The sequence below is a fragment of the Procambarus clarkii genome, chromosome 35 (genome assembly GCF_040958095.1).
Source record: "Procambarus clarkii isolate CNS0578487 chromosome 35, FALCON_Pclarkii_2.0, whole genome shotgun sequence".
In the NCBI taxonomy this organism is placed as follows: Eukaryota; Metazoa; Arthropoda; class Malacostraca; order Decapoda; family Cambaridae; genus Procambarus; species Procambarus clarkii.
Genome location: NC_091184.1, coordinates 24551515 through 24563940, shown reverse-complemented (window position 1 = coordinate 24563940; position 12426 = coordinate 24551515).

The window sequence follows — 12426 nt, the reverse complement described above, 5'->3', positions numbered from 1 at the left end:
TCAAATAATATCAGGGAACACATGTGTCAAATAAAATCATTTCTATAACACTCAAATATTAAACTAACACATAATAACAGATTGTATTGATCAGTTTTATCAAAAAAAGTGTTTAGTGCAATAATATAATTATTCAAAGTTACCCTTCCAAAAATTTGCAATATATGATGTTTATAAATTTTTATAAAATCAACAAATGGACTTTGGACTAAAATGTCTCAATAGGTTTGTAGAAGCGCAAACTCTACATATAAGGTGTAATTTGCATGTAAATTGATTAATAAATGAAAGCTGAGAAACGCCTTGAAGTTGTAAATTACTTTCCAGAGTAATATAAAGATCCACGTTCGGCCACCTGTAGCTGAGCTTGACTTCGACAGATTTCGTTCATAATTGGGACCCTTGCAGATAGGCATCCATTGAGCAAGGTGTGCAAGTTTCATGCAAATCCCTTGATAACAAACGAGAAAAAAAAATTGGCCAAAAAAAAAAAAAAAAAAAAAATTACATATAAATATATTGCACATACATATTACAATTATTACAAGAGTTTGTGCTTCTACAGCACATAGTAGACATTTTAGTTGACACATGTGTTTCCTGAGATTATTTGAGAATGTTGAACATTCGTTGCATAATACGTTGTGTATTTTTTTTCTCCTTTTCTGTTCAGGGTGTGATGCTGAAACTTGGACCAGTTGCAGCCCTTTCTATAACCATTTCAAAAAAAAAAAATTATAAACAAATTGAACAATTTTTACGAAACCTGTAATAAGCGTAATAAGCCCCCTTAAGCACTTATGTTAAAATTAACGTCAATTGAGAACAGAGAATAAGTCTTGTATGTTACCTAAGAAGTGAAAAAATCTTCCCATTTTGTTGCAACTGTCGAGGCAGCCACAATGCTGGTTCCTCTCTATTTATTTATTTATTTATTTATTTATGCATATACAAGAATGTACATAAGGAATGTGAGGATACAAATATGGTAATTACAGTCTTGTAAAGCCACTAGCACGCGCAGCGTTTCGGGCAGGTCCTTAATCTAAGAAAACTTTAAGGAGGTAAATACTTGCAAAAATTATAGACAAAAAAATGATAACAGATTACATGAAATGAAAAAAAGATGAGAGAAAATTGTAGGTACAGTATATTAAAGCACATAGGTAGCTGAGATTGATTGCAATGACAGCTTGAATGGTAGTTGACAAAAAAATTGGTAGGCACAATACAGCAGAAACAATATAAGATTGGTTGCAATGACAGCTTGAATGGTAGTTGACAAAAATTGGTAGTCACAATACAGCATATGGCTAGCACATAAAAGAAGACAGCAATGAACACAATGATAAGGTTGTTTGATATTACATAAAAATTAGGAGATTGGGTAACACTAGGTACAGAGCAAATTTAAAGCTCAGTGTAGGAAACTAAGAAGATGAAGTTAGGTACTTTTTGGTTTTGCTTTTAAATAAGGCAAAAGTTTTACAGTTTTTCAATTCACTAGGGAGTGAGTTCCATAGACTAGGTCCCTTTATTTGCATAGAGTGTTTACACAGATTAAACTTGACCCTGGGGATATCAAAGAGATATTTATTTCTGGTGTGGTGATAATGGGTCCTATTACATCTGTCCAGGGAGAGTTTCAGAGCATGGTTTGCATTTAAGAACAGGGTTTTGTAAATGTAGTTGACACAAGAGAATGTGTGGAGGGAGTTAATATTTAGCAAGTTAAGGGATTTAAACAAGGGAGCTTAGTGTTGTCTGAAAGCAGAGTTAGTTATTATTCTGATAGCAGATTTTTGCTGTGTGATGATGGGCTTAAGGTGGTTTGCAGTGGTAGACCCCCATGCACAGATACCATAATTAAGATAGGGGTAGATTAGTGCATAATATAGTGAGAGGAGAGCAGAGTTAGGAACATAATATCTGATTTTGGAGAGTATACCAACTGTCTTAGAGACTTTCTTAGTTATGTGTTGAATGTGGGTGCTGAAGTTGAGTCTCTTGTCTAGGAATAGGCCAAGAAACTTGCCATCATTTTTATTACTGATGTTGATGTTGTCTATCTGTAGCTGAATTGCATTTGATGATTTGCTTCCAAATAAGATGTAGTAAGTCTTTTCGATGTTTAATGTTAGTTTGTTCGTTGACATCCATAAGTGGACTTTTTTTAATTCATTATTCACAACATTATTTAGTGTATGTGGGTTGAGGTTTGAATAGATAAGAGTAGTATCGTCAGCAAACAGTATAGGTTTGAGAATATTAGAGACATTAGGCAGATCGTTTATATATATAAGAAATAGAAGAGGTCCTAAGATGCTGCCCTGTGGCACTCCAACGGTAATTGGTAGAGTGGAAGAAGTTGTATCATTGATGGTTACATATTGGTGTCTGTCACTAAGATAGGATCGGATGTAGTCAAGGGCAAGGCCTCGGATTCCATAATGCTGGAGTTTAAGTAAGAGGTAGTTGTGATTAACAGTATCAAAGGCTTTTCTTAGGTCAATGAAGAGTCCAATCGGAAACTCATTTTTGTCAAGGGCTGAGTAGATAACGTCAAGGAGACTAATGATTGCATCGTTGGTGCTCTTTTGGGACCGGAAGCCAAACTGGCAGGGGCTGAGTATGTCGAATTTTACGAGGTAGGAATAGAGCTGTTTGTAAATAATTTTTTCAAATATTTTTGATAGAATGGGTAGATTTGATATTGGTCTATAATTGTTTATGTCCGCCAGATTGCCTCCTTTATGGACTGGCGTTACTCTTGCTTTTTTGAGGATATCAGGGAAGGTGTGACACTCCATAGATTTGTTGAACAGTAGTGCTATGGGTGGGGCAAGGGCATGGGAGGCTCTCTTGTACACAATGGACGGAATTTCACTGGTGTTCCCTGCCTTGGTTTTTAGAGAGTGTATGATGGACACAACATCTGCCGGGCTGATTGGTGAAAGGAGAAGAGAGTTTGGATAGCTGCCTGAGAGATATGTGTTAATATGTGTCTGAGTCTGTGGGATTTTACTGGCAAGATTAGCACCAACCGATGAAAAGAAACTATTAAATTCATTAGCTATTTCTAAATCAGTTGACGGTATATCCCCATCCTTGTAGAGTTTTATTTGGTTATGTGAGTGTTGTTTAGTTCCTAGGATACTAGAGATAGTTTTCCAAGTGCTTTTCATGTTGCCTTTTGCTTCATTGAATCTATTCACATAATATGCAAGTTTTGCCTTTCTTATGATACTGGTAAGCATTGATGAGTACCTTTTAACTACTTCCTTTGAAACTAGGCCAATCCTAACTTTCTTTTCATATTCATGTTTCTTGTTGATTGAGTTGAGAATGCCACTTGTGAGCCATGGATTGTTTAATCTTTTGTCAGTTACTTGCTTGGTAAGAAGGGGACAATGAAGGTTGTAGAGGCTTAAAGTTTTGAAGAGGAAGAGGTTAGCTAATGAATTTATATCATGGGTATTATTGAATTCAGAATCCCAGTTAATATTGTGAAGTGCCTCTGTAAGATTCTCTAAAGCTGATTCACTGTGTAGCCTAAATGAAAGTTTCTTGCTTTTTGGTGGTGTTATGTCCATGTTCGCTATGAGAAAGGTAGGATAGTGGTCAGTTGTTCTGTCGTAGATTATACCAGATACAAGGGGAGCTGTTATGTTTGTCCATATGTGGTCCAAGGTAGTGGCTGATGTTTGAGTGACTCGGGTAGGTTTGGTGATTGTGGGGATTAGCATACAGGAGTTCATGCTGTTAATGAAATAGTCAACTTGAGAGCAATTTTGTTGACCCAGGTCAATATTAAAGTCTCCTCCCAGAATGATGTGGTTTTTGTTGAGATTGTTGTTTATAATAAGATTCCTTAGGTTGTCTGAGAAAGAAGCTATGTTAGTATTGGGAAATCTATAGATGGCTCCAATAGTCAAAGAGGATTTAAGGGATTTAATTGTAAACTGAGCAAAAGTATATTCACAGTAGTCATTTCTGTCACTTATAACACTGTTGCAGATAAATGTATCTCGGTAATATATAGCTGTGCCACCACCTTTTTTATTAGGCCTACAGTTATGAATGGCTTTATAACCAGCTAAGTTGTAGAGTTGGGTATAGTCTTTATTTAGCCAAGTTTCTGTTAAAATAATGAACGATAGGTTAGTACCTAGTGCTGTGAGTAGTGCATTTAAATCGTCAAAATGTTTACCAAGTGATCTAACATTTTGGTTATAGACTGATAGATAGGTGCTATTTTGGAGTTTGTTTTTAGCCTGGTGTGCTGTGAAATACTTGCAATAATGATGATCAATGTGCTGGTTGGTGTAGATATGAGACAGAAGATTTTGATCAGGATCAATATCACTGTGCATAGAGATGCAGAGGGATCACGATACAAGATACACGATAAAGCAAAACACAAGAATAAAAGCAAATACAATAAAATAGTAACAATTTAGAAGTAAAATAAAGATCCAATAGATAGCCAGGGAGGACACAGAAGTTACATAAAATAAAAAACAAAAAATCAGTAGAGACTGACAATATAAATGTAAAATAAAAAATAATAAGAAAGATAATAATCATAACAAAATTATCTTCAAGATAATTAGCTTAGTAATGGTTAATTAACAGGGTAATAAAAAGCCCTAGGTTTAGTGACAAGGGGATTAACTAAGAACAAATAATTAAGAGTATAAAACAGGCAAAGATGACAAACAAAAAAATAAAATAAAAATAAAAATAAACACCTTTGGAAAGGAAAGGCAGAGCTTAAGTACACTTTGGTTGTATGTGAGACTACAAATTATGTTCTGGTTATTCAGCTGATATCCCACAGTCATCCAGGAAAGAAGTGAGGTGTGCCTCAGTGGTTATGACATAAGTTTTTCCAGAGTCAGTCTTCCTAGCTATTATTTTACCATCGCGCACAAAACAATGTTTAATAGCAGTGGATCTATTGCAAATTCCACGTAGTTTAAATAAGAGATTTTGTCTGAATCTGGTAAGACATTCGTTCACATAAACATTGGATTTCATAGCGACTGCAGCAGTGATAAGGTCTGACTTGCGGGAGCAGCTATCTAACTTCACCCGTATCTTTCTGTTGTTTGTACCAGATGATTTGGTACCCACTCTATAAGCTGACTTAATGTCTCTTGCTTCGATTGAATAATTCAACTTAGTACGCAATTCCTGGATCACGATGGCAGTACAGTCTTCTCTGTCAGTTTCATGGGGAAAATCCTGTGATGAGATGATGACAGAATCAAGGAGCTTAAGTTGGTCTGATTCGTCTTGGGTTGCAGTGTGTTGCTGTTGTAGGGAGTTAAAGTGGTTCTCTAACTTTTGTAACATCTCTTCTTGCTTCTTAGAGGTTTCTGCTGGTTTAAAGTTAGTAACCGAAGTCTGAAGAGAGCTTAATTCATGTTCGAGGTGGCCGACTCTGGCAGACAGATCTTGGTTAGCCTTGTGCATTCCCAAAGCATCACTCTGAAGCTTCATTATGAGGTCCGACTGCTCTCGGATTATAGACTTTTGGTCATCATGTATTTGAGTCAATAATCTGAGCCATGGATTATCAGCGGGACGCTTAAAGTCAGTACATGGGGAGGCAGCTCGTTTAAGTTGCTCCATATGGTTACATAACTGTTGTAAGGCTCGAGTCAGTGACGACGCTTCAATCAGCTGGGAAGGTTTGTTATTGTTGACGCAGGGAGGGTCGGTACTCCCCCCGGTAGCCCCTAAGGGGGAGACAGCCGCATTATTCCTGTTGCTAGCTTGGCTGGTTGGGTTCATCCTGATAGGTGTGCTATCATTCTTTACGGCCTTGCCGAGCTTAGAATTGTTTGGCATGGTAGCAGCAGAGATGTATGCAGCAGATGGGGTAGACTTGTTGATATGGCAGCAGCAAACGTCAGGTTAGCTTCCTCCAGGGAGCAACACTAATGAGGTCGAGATGAGGTAGTAGGTTAGGTTTTGTCGAATATTTCGGTCACATTTAGGTCACTGGGTACTTAGCTGCCTTCTGGGGTTGTTACATCATGTTAGGGATGTTATGGGCTCAAGGAGCAGCTGATAAAGTTGGAGGGGAAGCAGGGTCGTCAGGAGCGGATGAGCGTTCGAGCGATTGATTGCGTTCGAAATTAGACATCATTAGACAAAAAAAAAAATAAAAAATAACATGTCCACATCCCAATGCCCGCCCTTCCAGGACTGGGGGTGCGGGGGTATACAATAAACTATACCCACATCAAAAAGATTGCGTTCGAGATGTCTAATTTCTTTATTGAAGGTCAACATTGTTCCAAATGGATAACTAAAACTGGAACTGAACTCAGAATGTATCAGATTTATCATTTGTACCATGAGAGACAACAACGGCCCTTTCCTGCACCGTGGGAGATTAGACCCTTTCCAGTTTTATTCCCTCCCTTTCCTCCCAAGAAACAAATTAGAGATCAGCCCAAGCTTCGTCTTGAGGCAAAGCTCAACACCTTAAGCCATATTGATGCTCTGTCCATAGAACATTCTCTCTCTCAAATCATATACACTGATGATTCCCTACACCGCACCACGGGTGCAGCTGGAAGTGCAGTTGTCCTGATAATGGGCAATAGCTTAGATTTTAAGTGGTGAGTCCGTATAAACAACTGGGCCTCTAGCCTTCAGACCGAACTATTTGCCTTGCTTCTTGCACTGAAATGTGCACAAGTCTCCAGATTTGATACATTAATTGTAAGTGACTCTTTATCATCCTTAATTGCTCACAACTATTTAAGACAAATGTAACATGCTCGTGTCTGAAGCTTGACACAAATACAACAAAATTTATAATGATGGTAACGGAGTCCATTTCATGTTGGACTCCTAATGAATGACAGAGCTAATTAGCTAACCAAAGAATCTGCCTTTAAAGGAGAAATTCAGTAAACCTTGAAATGGTCAATAAGCAGTCTGAGAGCAATAGAACACCAAAAGTTTCAACAAGATCTTGTAGATCTGAGGAAAAGTGAAATTGACACCAGTAATACCATCTATCATCATACTATCATGCATGAGGAGCCACACATCTTTGGTTCACCCAATAAAATCAGCAGACTTCTAGATGTTACTACTGCTCGGCTTAGACTCGGTTACAAGTATCTCTGGGAATTCTCATTATCTGCTGATGTAGACCTGACCAAACGTAAACTGTGTCAACAAAATTATATCGCACACGCTCCGTCACTATGTGATGGAGTGCGAAAAGATACATGAAAGTAGAGACAATTCTATAACAAATGTTCCAGAGATGTGTAAATATTTAAATCAAAATTATCTGCTACCAGAAATCTTAGTCAAATATCCCCAGTTAGCTAACTGTAGGTAGTAACTAAGTGATTGTAACCTACCCACCGTTGCCCACTGGATGGGGGGCGGTGTGCAGGATAAACATATCAATTGTGACACTAGCTCTTCACATATGTCAGTTGCTTAATTTAATTTAGAAACTGTACTTGTGGTCGGTCTCGAGTACATTGTTTATGTGACGATGTGCATTTAGTTTTGTAACTAGTTCATCAAGATTGTAACTTGCTTAGCCAAATGAATTGTGGGGTTCAGTCCCTGAGCCCATTATATGCCTCTGGAACCCTTTCCATTGCCTCCCATAAGATGGGTATGGGGTGCATAATGAATGAACTAAACTAAACATCAGCATGGAATCAGTTAAGGCAGATAATGCACTACGACTTTATAAGTGTTATGATTAAATAAAAATGATAAAACTAAAAAAAAACACGGGTACGCTGCCTGTAATTTTATTGATAATCAACAAACGTGTAACACAGTTCCATTTAGAAGGTCCCCATCCCGTAATTGAAAACTAGGATTTCATAACTAAAGGAGTGCTGGTGTGGAGGAGAGAATATACCATTAGTTGAATAACAGAGGGTAATGCTGAAAGAAGATAAATCAGCAGCGAACAGTTGCAAGTATTAAAAAACGCAAGTAGTGTACTCCCGCGAGATCATTTGGGGTCTTTCAGATTGTGATATATATCATCAAACTGATAGAAGAAAGTCTTAAGTATCCTTACTTGCAGATTATGCACATTTGCTGAGATTTTCGAACGAAAACGTTTGAGGGAGAGTACAAGGAGATCTATATGCGCTCAAGCGGTGGTCGGACAGATGGTTACTTTCCTTTAACACTGACAAATGCAATGCACTAAACTTAGGTGAGACGAAGAGAAGGCACCAGGAATAGTCTAGGCTAGATAGCTATTTCATGATTCTGTTAACACAACAAGGTGAAGACTGCTAGGATGGTACCCGCGCACATGGACAGATAATTTACATCAAAGTTGTGAGAAACGTTTAGGTGACCAAAAGATGATATCTTTGCAGCACAGTGTCCCGGACATACTAATGTTCCACAGTCACATCCATATAGATTTGATCTCCAATTTTATCTACAGATCTTCTAAATAAAAAAATATTATTTGCAGGTTTCTTTCCAACTTAATACTCACATCTTAATAATAAAGAAAAGTATAAAAAATATTTATTATGTGAGCTGTAAAAGAAGAAGCTATGTCTATGTGTGGAACTCTGGACTGTGAGGCCGCGGAGGACGCTCCCACAGCTGGGCTACGAGGCCGCGGAGGACGCTCCCACAGCTGGGCTACGAGGCCGCGGAGGACGCTCCCACAGCTGGGCTACGAGGCCGCGGAGGACGCTCCCACAGCTGGGCTACGAGGCCGCGGAGGACGCTCCCACAGCTGGGCTACGAGGCCGCAGAGGACGCTCCCACAGCTGGGCTACGAGGCCGCGGAGGACGCTCCCACAGCTGGACTACGAGGCCGTGGAGGACGCTCCCACAGCTGGGCTACGAGGCCGCGGAGGACGCTCCCACAGCTGGGCTACGAGGCCGCGGAGGAAGCTCCCACAGCTGGGCTACGAGGCCACGGAGGACGCTCCCACAGCTGGGCTACGAGGCCGCGGAGGACGCTCCCACAGCTGGGCTACGAGGCCGCGGAGGACGCTCCCACAGCTGGGCTACGAGGCCGCGGAGGACGCTCCCACAGCTGGGCTACGAGGCCGCGGAGGACGCTCCCACAGCTGGGCTACGAGGCCGCGGAGGACGCTCCCACAGCTGGGCTACGAGGCCGCGGAGGACGCTCCCACAGCTGGGCTACGAGGCCGCGGAGGACGCTCCCACAGCTGGACTACGAGGCCGCGGAGGACGCTCCCACAGCTGGGCTACGAGGCCGCGGAGGACGCTCCCACAGCTGGACTACGAGGCCGCGGAGGACGCTCCCACAGCTGGGCTACGAGGCCGCGGAGGACGCTCCCACAGCTGGGCTACGAGGCCGCTGAGGACGATCCCACAGCTGGGCTACGAGGCCGCGGAGGACGCTCCCACAGCTGGGCTACGAGGCCGCGGAGGACGCTCCCACAGCTGGGCTACGAGGCCGCGGAGGACGCTCCCACAGCTGGGCTACGAGGCCGCGGAGGACGCTCCCACAGCTGGACTACGAGGCCGCGGAGGACGCTCCCACAGCTGGGCTACGACGGCTTCTGATTACTCTTTCATAAACACAGATCTTATCTTGCATAAACACCAAGAATCTAATAAGCAAAATGAAATCTTGTGTGTTGCTTGTTTTGTGTTGGTTAGTGAGTTACCAAATTAATAGATAAGTAAACTGTATATGAATAATATTTGTTGAATTATTACTGTTCATGAACTTTGAAAAGTGCTTCAATAAGTGAAAGTAACGTGAATGATGTCTACATATGTTTGGTCCAGGCATAATTAGCACACACACACAAACAGTCACTCAGACATTCATGTAAGCATGCAAGTGCTGATTTGATGTGTACTTCATTAGAACGTTACAAATTAAATCCGATTTTAAATGAAGTTGAGGTTAAACAACTCAGATGAAGTTGTAAAACACATTGTATCTAACTTTACTATAACATTCGGACCATAAGCACTCATCCACTGCCTTACTGTAAGCAACATGTGAGTCATAAACACTCACCAACCACGTTACTGTAAGTAACATGTGAGTCATAAGCACTCATCCACTGCCTTACTGTAAGCAACATGTGAGTCATAAACACTCACCCACCACGTTACTGTAAGTAACATGTGAGTCATAAGCACTCACCCACCACGTTACTGTAAACAACATGTGAGTCATAAACACTCACCCACCACGTTACTGTAAGTAACATGTGAGTCATAAACACTCATCCACCACGTTACTGTAAGTAACATGTGAGTCATAAACACTCACCCACCACGTTACTGTAAGTAACATGTGAGTCATAACACTCACCCACCACGTTACTGTAAGTAACATGTGAGTCATAAACACTCATCCACCACGTTACTGTAAGTAACATGTGAGTCATAAACACTCACCCACCACGTTACTGTAAGCAACATGTGAGTCATAAACACTCACCCACCACGTTACTGTAAGCAACATGTGAGTCATAACACTCACCCACCACGTTACTGTAAGTAACATGTGAGTCATAAACACTCACCCACCACGTTACTGTAAGTAACATGTGAGTCATAAACACTCACCCACCACGTTACTGTAAACAACAAATGGTATTTGTGGAGACTGAAAGATGTAGCTGCGGACTTGAGCCTCCCATTACCCCTCCTCGACTCATTACTGAAAAAAGGAGTTGCCACAGGAATGGATGACAGCCAATGTAGTGCCAATGTGCCAGGATGAAAGGACACAGGAGCCACTAAACTACACAGTAGCTTCATTGTCGACCATTCTAGGTGCTAGAGAAGCTTGCAAGGAAAATTCTCTTGGAACACTTAAGAAATGAAGATTTACTTCAAAGCGTCAGCAGGGATTTAGTTAAGGCAGATAGTGCCTTATGACTTTATAAGTGTTAAGCTTAAATAACAACTTAGGGAAGAAGTGTTAACTGCCGTTATTTTAGTTGATAATCAACAAACGTGTAACACAGTTCCATTTAGTAGGTCACCATCCCAAAATTGAAGAACAGGATTTAAAAACTAAAGAAGTGCTGGTGTGGAGGAGAGAACATATCATTGGTTGAAAACAGAGGGTAATGCTGAAAGAAGAGAAATCAGCGGCGAACAGTTGCAAGTATTAAAAAACGCAATTAGTGTTCCCCCGCGAGAGATTTGGGGTCATTCAGACTGTGATATGTCTTCAAACTAACTGAAGAAAGTCTTAAGTATCCTTACTTGCTGAATATGCATTATTGCCGAGATTTACAAACGAAGACGTTTGAGGGAGAGTACAAGGAGATCTAGATGCGCTCAAGCGGTGGTCGGACAGATGGTCACTTTCCTTTAACACTGACAAATGCAAAGCACTAAACATAGGTGAGACGAAGAGAAGGTACCAGGAATAGTCTAGGCTAGACCGCTATTTCTTTATTTATTTATTTATTTATTTATTTATTTATTTATATATATATATATATATATATATATATATATATATATATATATATATATATATATATATATATATATATATATATATACAAGAAGGTACATTGAGATTGTGAGGATACATAGCATAGTAATTACATTCTTGTAAAGCCACTAGTACGCGCAGCGTTTCGGGCAGGTCCTTATTCTAAGAAGATTATAAGTAGGTAAATACTTGTAAAATTTATAAAAATGATAAAAAAACAAGAAAAAAATAAAGATGAGAGAAAATTGTAGGTATATTAAAGCACATAGGTAGCTCAGATTGATTGCAATGACAGCTTGAATGGCAGTTTAACAAAAATAATAGGCACAATACAGCATATGGCTAGCACATAAAAGAAGACAGCAATGAACACAATGATAAAGTTGTTTGGATTAAGTACATAAAGATCGGGAGATTGGGTAACACTAGGTACAGAGCAAATTTAAAGCTCAGTGTAGGAAACTACGAAAATGAAATTAGGTACTTTTTGTTTTTGTTTTTAAATAAGGCAAAAGTTTTACAGTTTTTCAATTCACTAGGGAGTGAGTTCCATAGACTAGGTCCCTTAATTTGCATAGAGTGTTTACACAGATTAAGTTTGACCCTGGGGATATCAAAGTTTTAGTTTAGTTCATTTATTATGCACCCCATACCCATCTTGTGGGCGGTAGTGGAAAGGGTTACAGAGGCACATAATGGGCTCAGGGACTGAACCCCACAATTCATTTAGCTAAGCAAGTTACAATCTTGATGAGCTAGTTACAAAATTCAATATAAGTCGTCACATCAACAATGGGTTCGAGATCGACCTCAAGTACAGGTTCTAAATTAAGCAACTGACATATGTGGAGAGCTAGTGTTACAATTGATATGTTTGTCCTGCACACCGCCTCCCATCCAGTGGCCAGCGGTGGATACGTTACAATCACTTAGTTACTACCTACAGTTAG